Source organism: Macaca nemestrina, chromosome 1 (genome assembly GCF_043159975.1).
Source record: "Macaca nemestrina isolate mMacNem1 chromosome 1, mMacNem.hap1, whole genome shotgun sequence".
In the NCBI taxonomy this organism is placed as follows: Eukaryota; Metazoa; Chordata; class Mammalia; order Primates; family Cercopithecidae; genus Macaca; species Macaca nemestrina.
Window position 1 is genome coordinate 2976672 of NC_092125.1, and position 14428 is coordinate 2991099.

The window sequence follows — 14428 nt, forward strand, 5'->3', positions numbered from 1 at the left end:
ACCTGTCATCACTTCGCAGCACAACACGAACACACGTTCCTCATGTGTTTGTGGTGAAGCTGGCATTAAAAAACCCCACGGCACTGCCAGGTCTATAAAAGTGTAGCACATGTCATTCTGTGCCATATATAATACTTGATAGTGATAAGAAGTGACCGTGTTGCTCGTTTATGTATTTATTATGTGATATTATACTTTTATCCTTAGAGCACACTCCTTCTACTTACTGAAAAAAAGCAAAGTTGGCCAGGTGCAGTGGCTCATGCCTGGAGCCCCAGCACTTTGGGAGCCTGAGATGGGAGGATTACTTGGCACACGGAGTTTGAGACCAATCTGAGTAGCATAATGAGACCCTGTCTCTGCAAAAAATAAAAACAAAAAATAGCCGGGTGTGGCGATACGCACCTGTAGTCCTGGCCACTCCGGAGGCCGAGGTGGGAGGATAGCTTGAACCCAGGAGTTTGAGGCTTATATGAGCTATGATCCCTCCACTGCACTTCAGCCAGGGCAACAAAGCAAGACCTTGTATCAAAAAAAAAAAAAAAAAAAAAAAATTAAAAAATTAGCTGTAAACAGCCTAGGTAGGTCCTTTATGAGGTATTCCGGAGAAGGCGTTGTTGTCATAAGAGCTGACGGCCCCATGCCTTTATTCACCCTGAATACTTTCCAGTGAGATCAGATATGGGGTGAAAGACAGTGCTATTCGTGATCCCCACCCTGTGTAGGCATCGACGTGTGTGTGTTTGTGTCGTCGTTTTTAACAATAAGTTTAAAAAGTAAAATTTAAAAATAGTTCAAAGCTTGTAGAATAAGGTTACAAAAAAAGGAAATGTTTTTACAGCCGAACAATGTGTGTAATGTGTTCGTGTCTTAAGGTAAGTATTATTACAAGAGTCAAAAGGTTAAAAAAAGTTTATAAAGTAAAAAGTTACAGTAAGCTAAGATTAATTTATTACTGAAGAAAGAAAATGATTTTTAATAAATGTAGTGTAGCCTAAGTGTACAGCATTGATAAAGCCTACAGTAGAGCACAGTGAGTGTTCTAGGCCTGTGTAGCCTGAGTGTACAGTGTTGATAAAGTCTACAGTAGAGCACAGTGAGTGTTCTAGGCCTGCGTAGCCTGAGTGTACAGCATTGATAAAGTCTACAGTAGAGCACAGTGAGTGTTCTAGGCCTGTGTAGCCTGAGTGTGTGGTGTTGATAAAGTCTACAGTAGAGCACAGTGAGTGTTCTAGGCCTGCGTAGCCTGAGTGTGTGGTGTTGATAAAGGCTACAGTAGAGCACAGTGAATGTTCTAGGCCTGCGTAGCCTGAGTGTACAGTGTTGATAAAGTCTACAGTAGAGCACAGTGAGTGTTCTAGGCCTGCGTAGCCTGAGTGTGTGGTGTTGATAAAGTCTACAGTAGAGCACAGTGAGTGTTCTAGGCCTGCGTAGCCTGAGTGTACAGCGCTGATAATGTCTACAGGAGAGAACAGCAAGTGTTCTAGGCCTTCACATTCACCTGCCACTCGCTTATTCACCGAGAGCAACTTCTAGTCCTGCAAGCTCCATTCATGGTCAGTGCCCTACATAGGTGTACCATTTTTATCTTTTATACCTTTTTTTCTTCAGGAGATAAGGTCATACTCTGTCACCCAGGCTGGAATGCAGTGATGTGATCATGGCTCACTGCGGCCTCGAACTCCTGGGCTCAAACAATTCTCTTGCCTCAGCCTGCTGAGTAGCTATGATTACAGATGTGTGCCAACATGCTGGGATAATTTTTAAAGTTTTTCTAGAGTTGGGTTTTGGTGTGTTGTCCAGTCTGGTCTCAAACTCCCGGCCTCAAGAAACTCGCCCACCTTGGCCTCCCAAAGCACTGGAATTACAGGCATGAGGCACCATGCCCAACCTTACGCTGTGTTTTCATTGTACCTCTTCTATGTTTAGATACGTTTAGATACATAAATACCTACCATTGTATTACAGCTGCCTACAGTCTTCAGTACAAGAACATACTGTTCAGGTTTGTAGCCTAGCAGCAATAGGCCATATCATATCGCCCAGATGTGTGGTAGTCCATACATCTAGGTTTGCATTAGTGTGCCCTGTGATGCTGACACAAGGACAAAAGCACCTGACAATGAGTTTCTTGGCAGGTGTCTCTGTTGTTAACAACACGTGACTCCAGTACTCTCAGGTGTAAGCTCTTTACCGATGATGACACCTGCACCCCCTACCTCCATCCCCCTGAAAAAAAGAGTGGTCTAAAATGTTATGATTTAAAGCAAAAGGATATGCCAACGTGAGTCAGAGAAATTAAAATGGAAAGAAAGGAGGGATTATATTAATGTCATATAACAATAATGTAAAATAAAAAACAATTGATAGGATAAACGACATCTTTTATAAAAGAAATATACCTTTTTTTCAATTATCTTTGAAACGTTTACCAAAATTGATTCTTGATTGTATACAGACAACATTGGTTCTACCTCAGTCAATGCTTGGGAACAAAGAAACTTTAGTAGACCAAAGTAGAGATCAAAACCACTTAAAAAACTAGAACAGAGAACCATAACATGTACAGAAAGAAACAAAGTATACTCAGAAATTGATAATCTGAGAATAGTCATTTGTAGACTATGAAACCATAGAAAATAATCTTCTGTTGTTTTTTAAAAAAAGATCAGAGGGTCGTTTGGAAAATAACATGAATTTTGCATATAAAAAAACTGAAAAGTTTTGCAATACAGTATTTAGAGGCCACAAGGACTGCAGGAAAATACAAAGAAGTCTACGAACTTTAAGAAATGTGAGAAATATAGAAGATTACTTGGAAAAACACAGTATGTTTGCAGATGATAAGACTGAGCATCATGACATGTCAGTCTTTCTCAACTACGTTTTTCGAAAGCACTTTTCCAGGTAATTTTTTAGTGTTCCTTTGGAAGAATGAAAGGTAAATAGTGAAATGCCATTTGACAAAAACTAACAAGAAATGTTAATGCCCAAATCTCAGGGAGAGTTTAAAACAGGCAGTCTCGTATTACTTCCGTTTTTGTGTAAATTGATTTATATTTTGAGACAAGCAAATTTAGAAATATTTATCGAGTCAAAAATTACTCATAGTATAATTCCTAAGTAGGCCAATAAAAAAAGAAAAGTTAAAATTAAGAAAAAATTATCCATAGTGATCCTTGTTTGGTGAAACTAGTAATTGTACTTTTTTTAATAGCAAAAAAAAAAAAAAAAAAATCAGTGTGGGAGTGGTTAAATGAATTATAAATAAATGTAAAGAGAAGTTAAATGCAACCATGTGGCATATTTAGTAATATGGAAACTAACCATGCTGTAGTATTAGTTGGATTGTATAACATACATAATATATCACACTATTCTGATGTTTTTTCATTTTAGGTTAATGAAAAATATATTATTTAGTTATTGTTTTTGGTAGTGAGGACAAACATTGAAATTATTTTTTCTTAAGTTGTACTATATCACATTCTCTTTTCTTTTATTCTGTGGTTTCTATATTTTCTATAATGATCAAAAACCAAGAACAATACAGACTCAGAATTAAACTGTAACACATTCTAGTTTTGTTATCAAAACTTGAAAATCAAAAATATTTCCATAATCTGTGAAGAATTAGTTTATAGGTACATTTTAGACCAAAGATTTCTCGCTGTATCTTTTTTTTTTTTTTTTGGCAGTCTTGCTCTGTTGCCTAAGCTGGAGTGCAGTGGCACAATCTTGGCTCTCTGCAACCTTCACCTCCTGGGTTCAAGTGATTCTCCTGCCTCAGCTTCTTGAGTAGCTGGGATTATAGGCTTGTGCCACAATGCCTGCTAATTTTTGTAGTTTTAGTAGAGATGGGATTTCACCATGTTGGCCAGGCTGGTCTCAAAGTCCTGACCTCAGGTGATCAGCCTGCCTTGGCCAAGTGCTGGGATTACGGGCCTGAGCCACCGCCCCCGGCCTTGCTGTATCTTTAGAGCTGGAACTCAAACTTGAAACTCGCAGTGCTGTCCATTGTTATTCTGCCCCTGAAGTATCTTTTTTTTTTTAACCTGTGATCTGGGACAAGCAAGAGCATTTTAGTGACAAATCTAGGACTTCTGTTTGCTGCTCCAGGAACGTTATTTTGTTTTTTAGATAGTCCAGCTGTTAAGCTTGCCCTTTTCACGATATTGTTAGAGGTTTTTTTTTGTTTTTTGTTTTTTTTTTGAAAGAAAGTCTTTTGCCCTGTAACTGACTTTTGCTAATTTTCCTTCTCCTTATTTGTTAAATTAACTCTGGCGTTTTTTGTCTTGGTTTACTGATTTCTGACCACCTCTTCCGTCCTATCTGTTCCTTGCACTATGGAAAATAAACATGAACTTATCCGTGACTCCTGGGCCTTGGCATCTGTGTTTGGCAGAGTGCTTGGATTGCTATCCGATGTAATTAGTCTGTCGAGGTTTAAATTTGGTGTAGCTGGAAGGGATATAGGGACAGACACACAAGCTTTTAGAAAAGCCAAGTTCTCTAAGGAATTCAAGTGAAGCGGAGACTTCTTTTCGTATTAAAGCAATGTCAAAGGACAGAAAGAATTCTAGGTCTAAAATTGTATATTACAAATTGGAAATTTAATTGGACCAGAGTATATGGCAGGTGATACTGAACCCTCTACCCTGAAAGAGCCTTTGTTTGTCAAGGGTAGGATAGAATTGGAACACAGGGGCCTTTGTACATTGACATTGTATGGGCGTCATTTGTTTTACTGAACACTCCTTTCTAACGACGGCAAAAGCGTAATGGCAGCAAGGTAGACTTGTCAGAGCAACACACAGGACTTTTAGACCCAAGCGGGTGGACTGCGTGGCGTGGTTCCTCCGGGCGCAATGAATCGTTTTGTGTGTACAGAAAGGAATGGGTCTTAATACTTCTCAGCAATATCCTGTGGCTTATTTTCCTCTCACAGTGTAAGAATCATTCCAAAGAAATAACAGTTATAAAGTACAGCAGCTTGTAAACATTCTCCATTCTTTTTAATTCCCAGGAATGTGTGACATGGCAGAAGGTTTGGTTCCTGTTGAGTGTCTGTGTAGCCAAATTTTCATCACAGATTTTGGTTCTGCCTCCTTTGCAAAAGTGGAAGAATGCCTTTCGTATGTTGTTAAAAATATATTTAAAAATTAATATTTTGCACAGTGCTTTTCATTATTTGGGAGCTGTTTTTGTCTTAACATGGAGGCAAAAAACTGTGACTTCCTCCCTGAAGTTCCTTCTACCCTTACATGGCTGAATCTGGTAGAGGCTCAGGCACTTTTCCCATCCTTATGGAAGTACACAGGTAATTACAGGAAGGTGGTATCTGCACATACTTTTATTGGCTGTTGAAACATTTTATAGCTTTTCTATGTGTCACATGCCATGGTATGTGTGTTACATTGATTAATATTTACCACATATCCATGAGGTTTACTCTTAAGATTTTTTGGCTCAGAGAGATAATTTTGTCAGGGCCCCACAGTGACTAAGTTGCAGGACAAACCCAAGCAGTCTGGTTTCATAGCATAGCTTCATAACAACTGCACTGTTTTGCATTTTGTCTGCTTAAAGGAGTATGCTTAGAGAAGAATATTGGAGTGGCTTGCTTAAAAATGACCAAAGGACAGATAACCCAGTTTATGAAAGAGCAAAGGAGTTGAATAGACATTTCTCTAAAGAAGACATACGAATGGCCAAGAAGCACATGAAAAAATGTTCCACATCATTAGTCACTAAGGAAATGCAAATCAAAAGCACAATGAGGCCAGGCACTTTGGGAGGCTGAGGTGGAAGGATCACCTGAGGTCAGGAGTTTGAGACCAGTCCGGCCAACGCGGCGAAACCCTGTCTCTACTAAAAATACAAAAATTAACTGGGCATGGTGGGGTGCACTTGTATTCCCAGCTACTCAGGAGATTGAGGCAGGAGAATCACTTGAACCCAAGAGGTGGAGGTTGCAGTGAGCTGAGATCATGCCACTGCACTCTAGCCTGGGCAGCAGAGTGAAACTCCGTCTCCAAAAAAAATTAGAAAAAAACCGAATGAGGTGCCACTTCACATTTACTATTAAATGTGATAGGATGAAATGTAGTAGGATGGCCATGATCAGTAAAATGGAAAATGGTAAGGATGTGAAGACATTGGAACTCTATGCATTGCTGATAGGAATTACAGTGTTGTAGCCACTGTGGAATCCACTTCCTTAAAAAGTTGATGACGACCCAGGAATTCCACTGCCGTGTACACACGCAAAAGGATGGAAAACTGGTACTTCAACAAATTCACATATATATATTGTACATAGTGTTAGTATTTACAATAGTGAAAAGGTAGCAACAGCCAAAATGTTCGTTGTTGGGTGACTGAATAAACCAGTTGCGATCTATGCACACAGTCGAATATCATTCAGCTGTCAAATGAACGAAGTACCCATACGTGCTCCAGCGTGGATGGACCCAGAACACATGATACTTAATGAAGGGAGCCAGACACAAGAGGTCACGTGCTCCATGATCCCATGTGTACGACATGTTCAGAGTAGACAAACCCATAGAGACGGAGTGCAGATGGGTGGTTGCCAAGGCTTGTGGGAAGGGGCATCCGAGAGCAGCTGCCTTCAGTGGGTACCGAGTTTTTCTCTGGAGTGATCCAGATGTTTTGGAGCTGGATAGGTTGGTGGTCGTTTATCACTGTGAATGCACTAAATGTTACTGAATTGTTCTTTTTAAAATAGTTAATTTTATGTTTCACCTCAAAAAACAAAAACTATAGTGACGAAGTTATCCCGCGGCCCCTAGCTCTCAGGTATTACCGTCATTTGCAGCTTTTATGGAGCACATATTTGCATGTTATTGGGCCAACAGCAAGTTAAACAGACACCGTCATAGGCAAACATTATCTTGAGCACTTTACGTGTGTGCAAGGACAATGACTGACTTGGTTCCCAGACTCCAGGAACCAACAACCTTTAAGAATTAACAGGAGAACAGACAAAATATGAAAGCTGTATGTTGATTTAGGATACTCAGCAAATACAGGGCTTACATTTTGGTGACACCAACAGATAAAATGCTTTTTCACACGGTGAGTAGGGTGTTATCAGACTTACATGTGATCTTATCCTCCTCATTAGGGTAGGTTTCAGTCACGTACACTGGAGAAATGATTCCGGTGAGAGGAATGCATCTGAAAGAACCCTGTACAAATATGTACCTTTTTTTTCTTTAGGACTGTGAAGGGAACGTGGCAGTGTGTGGCCTTGTGCAGCCTGTGCTCAAAGAATTTTTCACATTCAATATAGACTTTTGATGTTCTCAGGTTATTTTCCAAGTTGCCCAGAAGCATTACGTATACACTGCACTAAATCCTTGAGGAGTTGCAAGAAAACAGATAGTACTTTTCTTAAAAAAAAAAGAAAGAAAAAAAGCGGGGATTGGGGGGGAACGTAGGCCACAGTGCTGCATAGCAGTTTGCCTGGTGTAGGTGATGGGGGTGTGGGTCACTCGGATGACCCTTGTTGACCTACATTCCTGATCTCTCCCATTCAGATGTGCACATGTAGATGCATTTACTTCTAGACAGCCCTCTTAGGTTATTGAAGTTACTGATTCAGCAATGTCTGCATTGCCAGGGCCTCCTCTCCCCCACCTTACAGTGAGAAGTGGACATTTTTACTTAAAAATGTCTGAATTATGGTTACTCAAATATTACTTTATTGTCTCATTGTAAAAATTTCATATATATATATATGTATTTCTGTAAGTAACTTTAATAATCAAGCCACCTTCTCCACTCCCCGACCTGTATTCACTTTTACCATTCATCAACTAAGCTCACCTTGGAAACCTGTGACTGACACATGGTGGCCTCTTCACTTGCACACAATCTTGCCTGGGAATTTTCCTGGCCTAAGGCTATAAGGTGGAAGATTCTTTCAACTTTTAACCGTTCACCTCTCCTCACCCCTCAAAGCATCAGCAAACCTCTCTTTTTCTGGCCGAAATCCCCAAAGGAAAGGATATCTCTTCCTGTTTTCTAGAGCTCGCTCTTTTATTATTTGATGGACCTCACTCTACTAGTCATCTAGTCTCAATTATTTTCACTGTTTTTAGCCTTTAAATGTGGCTAAATGTCTTCTGTCTCAGGAAGGATGAAAAGGAGGGAGGGGAAAAAAAAGAAATAACGCCTTTGCTCCACCTCTGTCTCTACTTATCTTTGAATCATCTCTCCTTTCACAATCACTGCTGAAATTATTTCCATTTTTAGTCTTCCTTTTTTACTTCTTGTCGCCTCCACTGTAGTCTGGCGTTCAGGTCCTTAACTCAACTGAAACTGCTGTAGTTGCGATCAGCAGCAATCTCCATGTTGCTCAGTCCTCTGGAGACTCTAACTGCCATGTGTCCTGTGGACCACTCCCGTTCGGAAGCACGTTTCCCTGGCCTTCAGTGACTCCACACTCTCCTAGTTTTCTTCCTGCAGTACTGTCTTCCCTGTCAGTGGAGTTCTTTCCCCACCTTCTTTGTTCTCTACACACTCTCTGTAGGTTACCTTACTGATTCCTGTAGCTTCATTCACCATCTCTGTGTGGCTGACTCCCAAAGTTAGCTTGTATTTTAATGACCTTTGTGTACTTCTAGCAGCCAGCATGGAACCTGTTGCACAACAGTAGCCTATGTTAAGTAAAGGAATGGACTGATAAATAGATGTTTTCGAGGACTGATACTCTTCCCCAAATCCTTTATTATTACTACTTGTCACCCATCACAAGAATATAAACTCCATGAGAGCAGACACATTATCAGTCTTGTTCAGGACTGTGCGCCTGGCACATGGCACACATATCCAGTACGAGCAAAAAACGAATGGCTTACCTGAAAGATCCTGGCACCAGGAAGTTTCTCTTTGGGCCTGGCTTCCTTGGTTACTTACATTCCCACCGTCCATGTGTTGTAGGAAGAGGAAGGATTTAAACATTAAGGATCTGGCTCACTGGGGCTGGTCCTGGTGGTTTGGAAATAGCAGATCTCGAAGGCATTCCATTACCTCATGAGAGAAGCCTTATTTTTTATTTTTATCTATTTATGTTTTTTTTTTTTTTTTGAGATGGAGTCTCACTCTGTTGCCCAGGCTGGAGTGCAGTGGCATGATCTCAGCTTGTTGCAACCTCCGCCTCCTGGGTTCAAGTGATTCTCCTGCCTCAGCCTCCCAAGTAGCTGGGATTACAGGCACCCGCCACCATGCCTGGCTAATTTTTTTGTATTTTTAGTAGAGACAGGGTTTCACCATATTGGCCAGGGTGGCCTCGAACTCCTGGCCTCAGGCAATCCACCTGCCTTGGCCTCCTGAGAAGCCTTATTTTTATACACCTCTTTTTCTCTCACCTGGGATCACAGGTCAGCCCTTTTGCAAGTGGGGAGAAACCAGCTAAACATTTTGTGTTTTAATTTAAATGTTGTGGCCCGAGTTGACTCCGCTAGGGTGGGGGTAGAGGAGGAAACCCAGCAGAGAACTTGAACTAACTCAAAATGGCGCCTTCCCTCCTGAATATGCCTTTTATTAGGATGTCTCCAGATCTCCGAGCATTTGGTCTTCCATTCTTGGACATTCTGACTTTCCTCTATTAGTATTCCTCTGCCCAGGGTCCTAACGTGTGGCCAGCTGTGACTTCTCTGAGCCCTCTGCAACACTGCAGGGAGCACACTCAGTTGTATGCAGTGGGGCTGATAGCATTCAGGTCTTAGAAGCATTTTCCTTCCATCTCATGTCCGATTTCCTGTTTCTTTTTTAATTGCACTTGTTCCTTTTAGAAAGTGACAGCAGCTAAATTTATTTATCAAGATGCTTACATGCTCTTTTAAAGAGCATCTAAATTAATAAATATTGAGTGCAGAAATCTAATCTGAATTTGTGTTTTTATTGAGAGCACTCTCATTAAACACAGGCTGGAAAGAAAAAGAATCAACCAGACCCTGATGCCTCTTGCAAAATCTGATGTGTTCCGAGTCTAGCAGGCAGATTCCTGATTGCCTTTATTTCCACGTTCAGAAGAATGCAGGTAGATGAAGATTTGAATGGCCTCGTAGTGAATATGCATAAGCCTATAAAATTAAAGTAGAAATTGGTTAAAGAGTAATAAAACTTCTTTCTGTTTCATGAATGCTTAGCAGTGTTATAAAGACATGAACATATTGCTGTGTTTCAGTGAGCTACAGCCTTACCCTTTGATATGCTTAATTATTTTCAAGGTCATTTCTTTTTATAAAATCAAGGCAAGCTGGAAAATGTCAAGCAGCCTACAACTATAGAATGAACTATTTTCGTTGTCATTTTATGGCCATATATAGTTGTGGTTTTGAGTTTCCCAGTTACAGCCAGTCACTGAGTGTAAGAGTCACAATACATTCTGTTAGGAACATGGCATCCTTTATCTCTTCAACCATTAATGTTCCAAGGATATTTTCAAATGAAAGAATTATGAAAATTAGTTGATGTGTTCTGGGAATATGCATATTTAAAACTTCAAGTTAACAACACAGATGAAGGTGATTAAATGTGCAAGAGCTAGCTACAATAAGAGAAATGTAGTTGAGGCTACTGCTGAAGGGATTATGTACTTAACCTCTAAGCCACTTAGGATATATATTAAGCTGGTTGTGCTCTACCATTTCAGCTGAAAGTACTTTTCCCTTCCATAAAGCAAGTATTTAGTAACAAGTGAGGTAAGTCTGAGTTGTTTGTTATGCAGGTATATGGTATGGTTGAAATCCTGACCCTACCACTCATCTCTGTACCTCTGAATAACCCTTACATTGTATTGTGCTGAAAGGTTTGCGGTGATACCTAAGTAGGCATTGTAACTGAGAAGTATGATCATAAGCTTCAGATTTTGCTGCCACCAGCTGTTAGGAAGTGCTGGTTATTTTGTAATGATGCCTGAAAACCATGGACTCCTCAGCATTGTGAAATTCCAGATTCTTAAAAAGAGGAGATAAGAATTTTAAGTGATTCAAGAACATGCACACCAATTCTGTTAGTTTAAAAATAATGAATATGCCTTACGTGGCCGTGAAGTTCAGATCAGTTGGCTGCAATCTTCAGAAATACTTTATATGGTGTCAACTTAGGTTGTCTCTGAGACACATTCCATTTGACACTTCTGCCTGTCTCTGACAGACTTCTTTTCCCAGAAACACCCCCCACATATGATTATTCTTGTTAGCTTAACCTAGTTCTAGAATGTTCTTTTAGGGTAATTAAGGTAAGACTCTCTCTTCACTTAGCCAACTTGGAGTTGTTGGCATTTCAGTTAGTGGTCATTGCGGTGTAGCATTACTTCACTCTTTCTCACATTAGATACCTTGCTCCCAGCGATTCAGGTTGTATAGTAGTCCTTCTCTGATAGATTCACCAAGAAATGACTGTCACTTAGCCAGCCAGGTACACATCAACATGCTTTGACCTCACTTACTCTACCCACAGCTCTGCCACGTTGTCCTCTTCTGTTCCTGAAACTCTCCAAGCTTGCACCCAGGCTGTTATCTTTGTAATACTTTTTTCACCCTCCTGCAACCAATACACGTGCACTACTGCCTGGCAAACTCCTACTTCTAGGAGGCTTTGGCTTGAAGACTGCTATTGGCTTAACTAGAGAAGAGTAATATGAAGGTCTGGATAGAGGCCAGGTAAGTCAGAGCTATGCATTAAAGGAAAAATCAGGATTTGGGAAGACGTATTCCTGCCTGTCATTTGAAATATACTCTCATTGGCCAGACCTGTATTTGATTCTCTTTTTGCATTTTAGAAGTAAAATACTTTTAAGCCATACATTTGATAAGAATGATCAAACAACCACTTTGTTGCAGGTTTACTGCTAGGCTCTGTGGGTCCATCTATTCGCAGAGATAGAAAAGTAAATCAATGATTACATTAGAGCACGATATACCAAGGTGGAGGCATAGACAGGGGACTGGGGAACATGAAGGAGGCCATCGAAATCAAAAGGGGAGGCCAGAGGAAGCTTCCTGGAGAAATGACGCCTGAATTTCTGAAGAACTCATAAAAGATAGTCTGGTGAAAACGGGTTCAGCCTGGAAGAGAGGACACCCGAAATGGAGGGCAGCCTATGTAGACATGGAAGCAATCTAACAGCCTAGCACACAGAAAAAACTGTAAGTCACTCAGTCTTCGGTGAGTTTGAAATTCCCACTGAAAGCCACAGGGCCCCAGAGAAGAAACCTCTTGGGTAAATAGGCCTTTGTAACCACAGTGAAGGCAGTCCGTCATGCTTGGCGGCATGCAGGTGAGCTCTGCCAGGTGTGCCAGGCAAGCTGCGTGTTCATTGGTAGAGGACTCTGCTTTGAGGCGCAGGGTGGAGCTGCCAGTGAACAAAGAGAATGAGGCTTACCTAGAGCGGTCGCTGGAACACCTGGCTTGTCCGATGGCATTGTCTCGCTTGTCTGATGGCATCGTCTCGCTTGTCCGATGGCATCGTCTCACAGTCCCAGCACACATGCTAGTAATAATGTTCAGGGGGAGAGGAGTACGCAAGCAGCCCCAGCTTCTGTCTGCTACTGCTCTGGAGAATATCAGAGGAGCTCTGCCAGGCTTCACGGGGTTCTTTTACATTCACCATCTCTATTTAATCATCCCAGATTTGAAAGTAATGGTTTATCCTGGATGTGATCTGAAAGTATTTCCCCAATGCTTACCGACAGGAGCCACCCACAGAATCCTCACTCAGTGCTGTCCCCCATGGGAGAGCTGGTATCAGTTCTGTAGCAGGAATTTGGGAATAGTGTTGCTGGTAATGTGGACATCGTGAGAGACTTCCTGTGAGGTCAGAGAGCGGCCACCTTCGTAGCTCCCTGCCTTTCTCACTTCTCCTCGACCTCTTGATTCTCTAATTCCTCAGGAAACTCAATTACCTTTCCTTCGTTATGCAGAGCAATTTAACTCTCAAACATCCTTCGGCTCTGGGCCCACCTTTGCGCATTCAGAGGCTCATTAATGTTTCAGCACTGAAGAACTGGCAGGAGCTTTGAAAGTTCAGTCTTGTCTTCTCTCCCTCCCCAGGTATCTCAGAGTGAGAAGGAGCAGTATAGAGATTTCCTTTCCCACTAATAAGAATTTTCACCCCTAATGCTTAGCATCAGATGAAGGTAGTCATTTTCCGTTTTAATATTTTTTTCTTCTATGCATATTAGGTAGGGGGAGAAAAACATAGAGTTCTGTCTAAAACTTTGAAATAAATGAAACTATTAGAACAAATAAACACTTCTCATAAATGTGAGTGAATAGGACAGTAGGTAATAACCGGAATGGATTTGGAAGAAAGAATTCTGTCAGCTCATACTCAGAGGCATATTGTTAAAGCAGGGATACGAAGACAGCAGCAGAGTACAGGGGTTACAGGCATGAATTGAGGAGTCGGATCACGCTGGGTTATAATTGTGTCTCCTCTCATTCCTAATCTGTGAATTTAGCTGAGTCAACTTAACCTACTGCGTTTACTTCATTATTTGTAAAATCAAGGTAGCACCACCAGGTAAAGTGGTGTATTCCTGTAATCCCGGCTCCTCAGGAGGCTGAAGCAGGAAGATCTGTTGGCTTAGTAGTTTGAGAGCAGCCTGGGCAGCATAGCAAGACCACATCTGGGAGGCGAGGCGGGGCGGGGAGGGGGTGCGGAGAAAAAAAACATACTCCCCCCGCTCTAGGACCTGGCAAGCCCTCAGTGCCGTTGGCTCCCATGTCACTCACAGTCTTCCTGGGCTGTGCTCCAGTCGTGTTCCCTCCATGTCACTCACAGTCTTCCTGGGCTGTGCTCCAGTCGTGCTCCCTGCACTCCTACACCCTGGTCTTCTGTTTTACAAGCTGGACCTATTATCCTACAGTGGACTTTGCACTTGCCCTGGCCCCGCCTAGGATGCTTCAGCAGACATGGCTTATCGCAGGCCAGTGCCCATTCTTGCTTTCTTCCTACTAACAGAGTTTCAGTTTTTTCTTGTTGTTGTTGTTGTTTTTTCTGAGTTACAAAAGGCCCATCCGTGCCAGTTTTGAAAGCAAGACACTTACTTGGCTTTACTGTATCTGTGGGACAGTTTAGAGCGATTAAGTGAACATTTATGGGCCGGGCTTCTGGGGAAGCTACTGTTTGCTGATAGGAAGGGACTGACCAGGCTGGCTGGGCACCTGCCCTTCAGCCCTCCCCATTCTTCATCACTGGAAGGCTGAGTCACTGCTCAGTACAGCGGCCCTCTGGTGAGCTGCACACCAGGGGTGGCAAAAACAAAGGTATAAGGAGCTTGGCTGCCTAATGGCGTCGTGGGGCTCCAGTGAGAAAAAGAACCCTTTCTGTGGGTAAATCATTTTATTTGGTGTTCTGTTGAAAGCAGGGAATTTAATTCTGGCTAAT

The 14428-nt window shown here is 41.7% G+C and overlaps 1 protein-coding gene and 1 long non-coding RNA gene across 15 annotated transcripts in view; one reads left to right on the forward strand and one right to left on the reverse strand.

The window, feature by feature from the left end:
* Positions 1–14428, forward strand: part of LOC105474705 (SET and MYND domain containing 3) — an 813173-nt gene that overhangs the window by 325120 nt on the left and 473625 nt on the right. The gene's annotated exons all lie outside the window — the stretch shown is intronic.
* Positions 6014–13913, reverse strand: LOC112425327 (uncharacterized). 2 transcript variants are annotated; one of them, XR_011607716.1, is made up of 3 exons: positions 12422–13913; positions 8889–10115; positions 6014–6707 (listed from the first exon to the last, which is right to left on the reverse strand). It is a non-coding gene; the product is annotated as an uncharacterized lncRNA (long non-coding RNA). The 2 variants fall into 2 exon arrangements; XR_011607715.1 differs by having other exon boundaries at positions 6014–10115.